Consider the following 8122-nt stretch of genomic DNA (forward strand, 5'->3'; position numbering starts at 1 on the left):
CCAAATGCTTTTATGGGTCCACCGTATGTTCAAGGAATTTTTAAGCTGGCCAAAATTAACAAAGCTAACTAATATCTAGTTCTTACCAGACCCAAGCCTTATCCTGAGAGATTTTGCCATTTAGCTAATCAAATTAGCTGTCCAAGGGGCATGTGAACCATGCATGGGTGATATATACACTAACCAGCACTGATCCCAAGCCCACCCAGAGTATAAGTGTGGCATTGGTGGTAAACATTATGTCTTATTAGAGGATGTGAAACACTGGAAGGCAAAGGCCATGTCATGTGTATACAAACAGATGTATACACAAACACACACTGAGACACACAACCATCACACACTCACAGACAGATATGCACATACATCACACAGACACACACCCATAACATGCATACTCAGACACACAATGACACACACCCAAAACACACACCCAAACTCACACAAAGACACACACACAAACACAGAGACACCACTCATCAGACATGCATACACACAGACTTACAAATCACACAGAGACATACACAAAGGCTCACATACAAAGACACACATAGACACACACAGACAGACAGACACACAAATACACACAGAGACAGACACCAATTACACAGTTTTGGCTTGCTAAAGCTGACAAAATGCAGTATACCAGAAATGAACTGGCTTTAAAACAATGAGAGTTCATTAGCTTAAAAATTTACAGTTCTAAGGCCATGAAAATGTCCCAATTAAGGCATCAATACAATAATACCTTCTCTGAAGAGCAGTTACTGCTGAACTTGGGATCCTCTGTCACATGGCCAGGCACATGGAAACATCTGCTGGTCCTTCTCTTCTGGGTTTCATTGCTTTAGCTTTTGGCTTCTCCATCTGTGGCTTTTTTTCTAAATTTCTCTGGGAGTTTCTCTCTAGTTCATCTCTTAGCTTCTGTGACTTTCAGCATCTGTCTTTCTCCACTCATAAAGGACTCCAGCAAGAGGATTAAGACCTACCTTCAATGGGGTGGGTCACATCTCAACTGAAATAATGTAATCAAAAGGTCCCACCCACAGTCAGGTGGGGTCACATCTCCATGGAAACAACCTAATCAAAAGATCCCACCCATAATAACTCTGCCCCCACAAGATGGGATTAAAAGAGCATGGCTTTTGTGGAGGACATAATAGATTTAAACCAGCACAGGTGGCAGATGGGAAAAAAAAAATTATGGAAACTATGGACTATAGCTAACAGTAACACTGTAATATGATTTCTTCAGTTAAAACCAAGGCACTATACCAAAGCTAAGCATCAACAATAGGGAGATATAAGGGACATGAGATTTTTTTTTTTCAGAGCACTGAAATGTTCCAAATTTATTGTAGTGGAGAATGGCATAACTCTCTGATTATACCGAGAGCTATTGATTGTGCACTTCAATGGATTATGCGGTGTCTCAATAAACTATTTAAAAATGGGATGGGGTTCAGATAGATAGATAGATAGATAGATAGATAGGATGATAGGACAAATGTGTACAAATGTTAAAAGCTGGTGGTCCTAGAGGAAGATATGTTTATTTCATTCAAAATCTATATATTCTGTAGCACAACAGGTAATTTAATGTGTTTGGTCAGTTTACTCAAACACCATAATTAACTGGAACTTTGAATAGGGAGTGAGATCTAGTTGACATATAAAGGTTAGTATGAAACTCCAACACATCCTAATGTGATTGGGGCAGAGAATAAAATGCATTTGCAAAGATCCTCTCGAGGACTGGGGGAAAATGCCAAAATATTAAACTTCTCCACCTGGGGAATTCCTGTTATCCTCATGAGCACTGGGAACTACCAATTTAGAAGGCTGAGCCCTTGATCTTGGGGCTTGCCCTTATGAAGCTTGTTACTGCAAAGGAGAGGCTAAGCCAACTTTTAATTGTACCTAAGAGTCACCCCCAGAGAACGCCTTTCGTTGCTCAAGATGTGACCTCTCTCTCTAAGCCAACTTGGATGGATAACTCACTGCCTTCCCCATTATGTGGGACATGACTCCCAGAGAACAAACCTGGGCCTGGCATGGTGGGACTGAGAAAGACTTCTTGACCAAAAAGGGGAAGAGAAATGAAACAAAATAAAGTTTCAGAGTGGCAGAAAACTTCAAATAGAGTCCAGAGTTCATTCTGAAGGTTATTCTTATGCCTTATATAAATATCCCTTTTTAGTTTTTGGTTTGTTGGAATAGCTAGAAAGAAATACCTGAAACTGTTGAACAGCAACACAGTAGCCTTGATTTTTGAGAATGATTGTATAACTATGTAAGTTACATGGTGTGACTATGTGATTGTGAAAACATTGTGACTCACACTCCTTTTATCCAGTGCACAGACAGATGAGTAGAAAAATGGGAACAAAAATTAAATTTATAATGGGGGGATGGAGGATGTGATATTTTGGGTATTCTTTACTTGTATTTTTATACTATTATTTTTTTAATTTTTAATTAATTTTTTTTGGAGTAATGAACATGTTCAAAAATAGTTTTTGGTGATGAATGCACAACTATATGATGGTATTGTGAATGATTGTACACTGTGAATGATTGTAGGGTATATGAAATATATCTCAATAAAACTGAATTTTAAAAAATGTTGGTGGTCCTGTGTATTTGGGTGGAGGATATGCTGGAGTTCTCTGTATGGATTTTGACTTATTTTTGCAACCCTCCTGAAAGTTTGACACTATTTCAAAATAAAAAGTTATTTTAAAGTATATGAAAGCTGGTGTAGATTCTGTTTACTCCTAATTACATCAGAGATATTGACACCAATGATTACATTAGAAAAGATCTGATTAGGTTCAACAATGCCTTCCTGTATTTGCAGGGAAAAACATTTTGGTTTTTAAAGTTGAGTTCTAAAATTAGAGCATCTCATTCACATTCAGGTTTACTAGCTTAACTCAAAGAGGAAAAGTGTACTATGAAAATATGAGTGTTCCTTAATGCCACCATCATGCTCTAAAAAGAGTAGAGCTGATTATGTTAATTTGATGAGATTCAGTTAACACATTCCTTGGGGTGGAGACTGTGATTTGATTGGGGGAGGAGTCTGCATCCCAGACACTTAAAAAGGCCAGTGTATCAGCTCAAGTTCATTGCTGAGAGAAGCAGACAACCAGAGAGTGGAGTTAGACCATCGGACCTTCAGGATCTCAATTGAAAGTCTCCAGCTCAAGACGTGGAAATTGTTTGATCCCTGAACTATAGAAAACATACAAAGGAAGGAGCTAGACTGTGCTCCTGGATTCTCTTAAAGACCCAGATGAGCCCAGCTTCTACAGACAGAAGACCTCATCTGGAAGTGTGAAGACAAACATATTCTGGTAATTGACAAGCAGAAAGCTCCCAACCACTTCCAGAAGCTGATAAAAGGCAATTTCAGCTCAGTTCTCTACTGCTGAAGACTGACCTTCAGAACCAATGGTGAAAAGCTTGCGAGAGGAGGCAACATGTCCTGTTTGTCTGGAATTTTTCTCCAATCCCATTTCTTTCTCCTGTGTACACACCTTCTGTTATAATTGCATTCAAAGCTGGATGCAAGAAAGGGGGGATTCCAAATTGGTCTGCCCCCTGTGTCGAGAAGTGAATGAGAGACCTCCTTTGGAAGAATGGCAGATTCGAGCCTTGACTCTTCTCATCATGCAACACGGTCCCCTACTGGAGCAAAGCCTGCACGTAAGTGATGAAATCCGGAAGTTCCAAGAGTATATGACCCTGGACGCTGCCACCGCCAACCCCTTCCTTGTGCTCTCTGATGACCTGAGAAGCGTCCAGTGTGGGAAGGTCTGCCGCAACCCAAAGGAAGGTCCCGAGAGATTCACCCACATGCCCTGTGTCCTGGGCACCCCCCACTTCTCCTCTGGCTGCCATTATTGGGAGGTTGAAGTGGGAAAGGGGAAAGAGTGGGCTAAAGGTGTCTGCAAGGAGTCTGTGAACAGAAAGGAGAGCAGTTTATCTTCTGAGCTTGGCTTCTGGATCATCAGCCTGACGGGAAGTGCCATCTACCCTAGCTCCTCCCCACAGACCAGAATTTCTGCAAGCCCTGACCTTGACCGTGTGGGAATTTTCCTAGATGTCAACATGGAAGAAATCAAGTTTTTTGATGTCAGAAATGATGCCCTCATCTACGCATATCGTCAGCTCTCCTTGGAGCCTTTGCGTCCCTTCTTCTGTCCTGAGCATCCTGGAGAATGTGACAGTGGCGCCCCCTTGAGCCTCTGCCCATGAGAAACTCAGCTCAATGGAGGTGGTCAGAGGATGGCAAAAGGTTCTGAATATTCTGGAGTTAGTTACCTAAAGACAGAAATGCCTGTTCAGAAGTCCTGGTCCTTGTCCTCCTCACCAAATGCAGTTTTGGATGCAAAATCTGCACATTCTAACTGTGAGATGTAAGAACAGAAAGCTCATGCTTCAGACTACTGTGGAGTTTTGATTTGTAAGAATTATCAACCATATTACCTATTCAACGTGCATCCAGCAAAAATTGTTTTCAAGGTTGCTTTTGAATTTGTTACTTTTTAAAATTTTCTTGCAATTAAATCAATAAAATGTTAAAAGAAAAAAAGAGTGGCTTTCTTTTCAACTTTCAGTTGAGTTCCTTTTTTCCAAAGGAAAGGAACATTTGATCTTAGTTCTTGAGTGTATCACAGCTCTAAAATTCAGCCAAACTTATATGAACAACAATTCTCAAGGGTATCCTCAAACAATTGTTCTTTTTCTTGTGAATCTTAAAGCAAATTTGTCCTAAGACATTTCAGTTTTGTTTTTTTTTTTCCCAAGGGAGTCAATGATATGTTTTGGATCAAAACACATTAGAATTTCAAATGACTTCAGAAATACTTTTTAGAACTACTTTGTGTTTTGCAGTTTAAAACTGCAATTCCAGAATATATTTAGTGTAATGAAAATTCATCACAAGAATATGCATGTACAATAAAACTTTATGGAAGATAACAACCTGAAATCCTTAGGATGAAGCAGAATATAAATAATTGATATGCATATGTGCCAGTTTGAATCTATTATGTCCCCCACAAAAACCATGTTTTTAAATGTAATCTTGTGAGGGAAGATTTATTAGTCTTTTGATTTGGGTGGTAACTTTTGATTGGGTTGTTTTCACGGAGATGTGACCCACCCAACTGTGTGTGAGACCTTTTGATTAGATGATATCCATGGAGGCATTACCCCACCCATTCCAGGTGGGTCTTAATTAGATTTAAATATGTGTAGTCCTTTAAGAGAACTGAGAGCCCACACAAACCCAAATGCTTGGAGACACTGAGAGATGCAGACAGAAGGCCCAGAGTTTGCCCCAGAGAGGTTAAGAGGTGACCCCCAAACGCTTAGAGAGAAATGCCTTGGGAGAACAAGCACGCATGCACAGAGGCTGAGAGAGAGACGTGAAGCGAGACAGAAGCTGAAAGACATTTTGGAGAAAGCCATTTTGAAACCAAACCCTGGGAGCAAAGGACCAGCAGACACCAGCCATGTGCCTTCCCAGCTGACAGAGGTGTTCTGGATGCCATCTGCCTTTCTTCAGTGAAGTTATCCTATTGTTGGTGCCTTCATTTGGACACTTTTATGGCCTTAAAACTGTAAGTTTGCAACCTAATAAATCCCCTTTATAAAAGCCAATCCATTTCTTGTATTTGGCATAATGGCAGCATTAGCAAATCGAAACAGTGTTTCAGTGAAAAAGCAGAGGCAACTAAAAGTGCCATCATCCTTCTCTGTTTAGATATAATTAATTCAAATTAAATCAAGGCATAATCAATGAAATATAAAGAATTATTAAGCACCCATGTTCATTCCTTTATTTACTCAACAAACATTGGCACTTACTATGTTTTAAAGGCTGGTTCTAGATGCTGGGAAATGTGGTAAATAAGAAATGCATGACCTCTTGCTTCTAAGAGCCCAGTGGGAAATCATAAAATAAACAAACAAATTTATCAAAAAAATTACATGTGTTGGATGAAATGAACAGGGTACCATGATAGAGGGGGAAAAAAAGGAGAGGGGGCTAACTGACTTACGGTGATTCCTAGAGGAGATGACATTAAAGCTGGGGCAGGAAGGATGGGAAAAAACAGCCAAGGAAAAAACAATAAGCAGCATGAGTGCAGGCAGAGTGAGAGGCGGGAGAGTGCTTACTGTGATTCAGGCAACAAGAAACAATGGATCCAGTGTAAAAAGCTAATGAAAGATACACATAAGGTGAAGTTGCTTGTGTATCTGGATGAAAAACGAGGTGGGTGGCGCTCGGCGGTGGCCAGTCCGGGACTCCCGCTCCTGAGTAGCTCTTCCGGGGCCACGACCCGCGCCGGCTCCTCGTAACTTCCGCTTCCGACCTCGGCCGAGGAGCCGCGGTTATGCAGCAGTAACATGTCACCTTGCCCCCTACATTGTGCCCACCGCCCACAAGCCCACTGCGGTGGGTTTTTTCATCACAGATTGGGAGAAAGACAGCCTGGATGGGCAGAAGCTCTTGCAGGTATCAGAAGTTCACATGTCAAATGTATGTGCCCGCACGCGCCGGTAAATCCTGTTACGTTAATATAAATATGAGTAAGCCTTCTTGGTTTGTTGGTGTTGTGCTTTCGCCCGATGCACAGGAAGATGAGCCTGAAATCAAGCAGGCAGCAGAAAACGTCAAAACTTTGATAGACCAAGAGGTGAAGAATGGAATTCCTTCTAACAGGATTATTTTGGGAGGATTTTCCCAGGGAAGTCAGCTTTATCTGTGTTTACTGCTCATACAACGCTGCAGAAGCTGCCAGGTGTCCTTGCACTCAGTTGTTGGCTTCTGCTTCGGATTCATTTCCGCAGGTTCTTATCAGTGGCACTAATAAAGATATGTCTGTCCTCCAGTGCCATGGACATTGTGACCATTTAGTTCCCCTGTGGTTTGTTCTCTTACTGCTGAAAAGCTGAAAACATCAGCAAATCTAGTGAGTGAAATCTTCAGAACTTACGGGGGCTGGATCACAGTGCAAGTCAGCAGGAAATGATGGATACCAAGCAATTCATTGATAAAGCCCTACCATCAGTTGCTTAACATCACTAAGAGGCCTTGGGTAGAAGTACATCAGCTCACTATAGTAGAGTAGAAACCTGAAATGTGCCAATCCTGAAACTTCTTGTTTACATTGTTAGAATGTTTTGCAAATACATACTGACCAGTTTGAATGTATTATGTCCCCCAGAAAAAAAGCCATATCCTTAGATGCAGTCTTGTGGGGCAGATGTTTTGGTGCTGATTAGATTTGCATGGAAATGCGCCCCACCCAACTGTAGGTGATAACTCTGATAAGATATTTCTATGGAGGTGTGGCCCCACCCATTCAGGGTGGGTCTTGGTCAGTGGAGCCATATAAATGAGCTAATGGGCAGAGGGGACTCAGTACAGCTGAGAGCAACATTTTGAAGAGGAGCTACAGCCAAGAGGGACACTGAAGAAAGCACAGGAGCTGCAGATGAGAGACATTTTGAAGATGGCCATTGAAAGCAGACTCTTGCTCAAGAGAAGCTAAGAGAGGACAAATACCCCAAGTGCAACTAAGAGTGACATTTTTGAGGAACTGCAGCCTAGAGAGGAACGTCCTGGGAGAAAGCCATTTTGAAACCAGAACTTTGGAGCCGACGCCAGCCACGTGCCTTCCCAGCTAACAGAGGTTTTCCCGACACCATTGGCAATCCTCCAGTGAAGGTACCTGATTGCTGATGTGTTACCTTGGACACTTTATGGCCTTAAGACTGTAACTGCATAACCAAATAAACCCCCTTTTATAAAAGCCAATCCATTTCTGGTGTTTTGCATTCTGGCAGCATTAGCAAACTAGAACACATACCAATGACAAAAACTAAATAATGTCTCCACTTGGGAAATGTATGTCCTTTTAAGTTTCTATTCCTGTGTTTGCATAATGTAATCCCAGAGTAATTAATAATATTATTAAAATAGGTGAAAGCTGCTGGCTTCATTTTCCCAAATGTAATTCAGAAAAATAATAAAATACTGCAACCAGAATATTTATTACAACTTTTAGAAATTATTAGTATGCTTAATGAAAATTTTTTCAGG

This window comes from Choloepus didactylus, chromosome 14 (genome assembly GCF_015220235.1).
Source record: "Choloepus didactylus isolate mChoDid1 chromosome 14, mChoDid1.pri, whole genome shotgun sequence".
Lineage (NCBI taxonomy): Eukaryota > Metazoa > Chordata > Mammalia > Pilosa > Megalonychidae > Choloepus > Choloepus didactylus.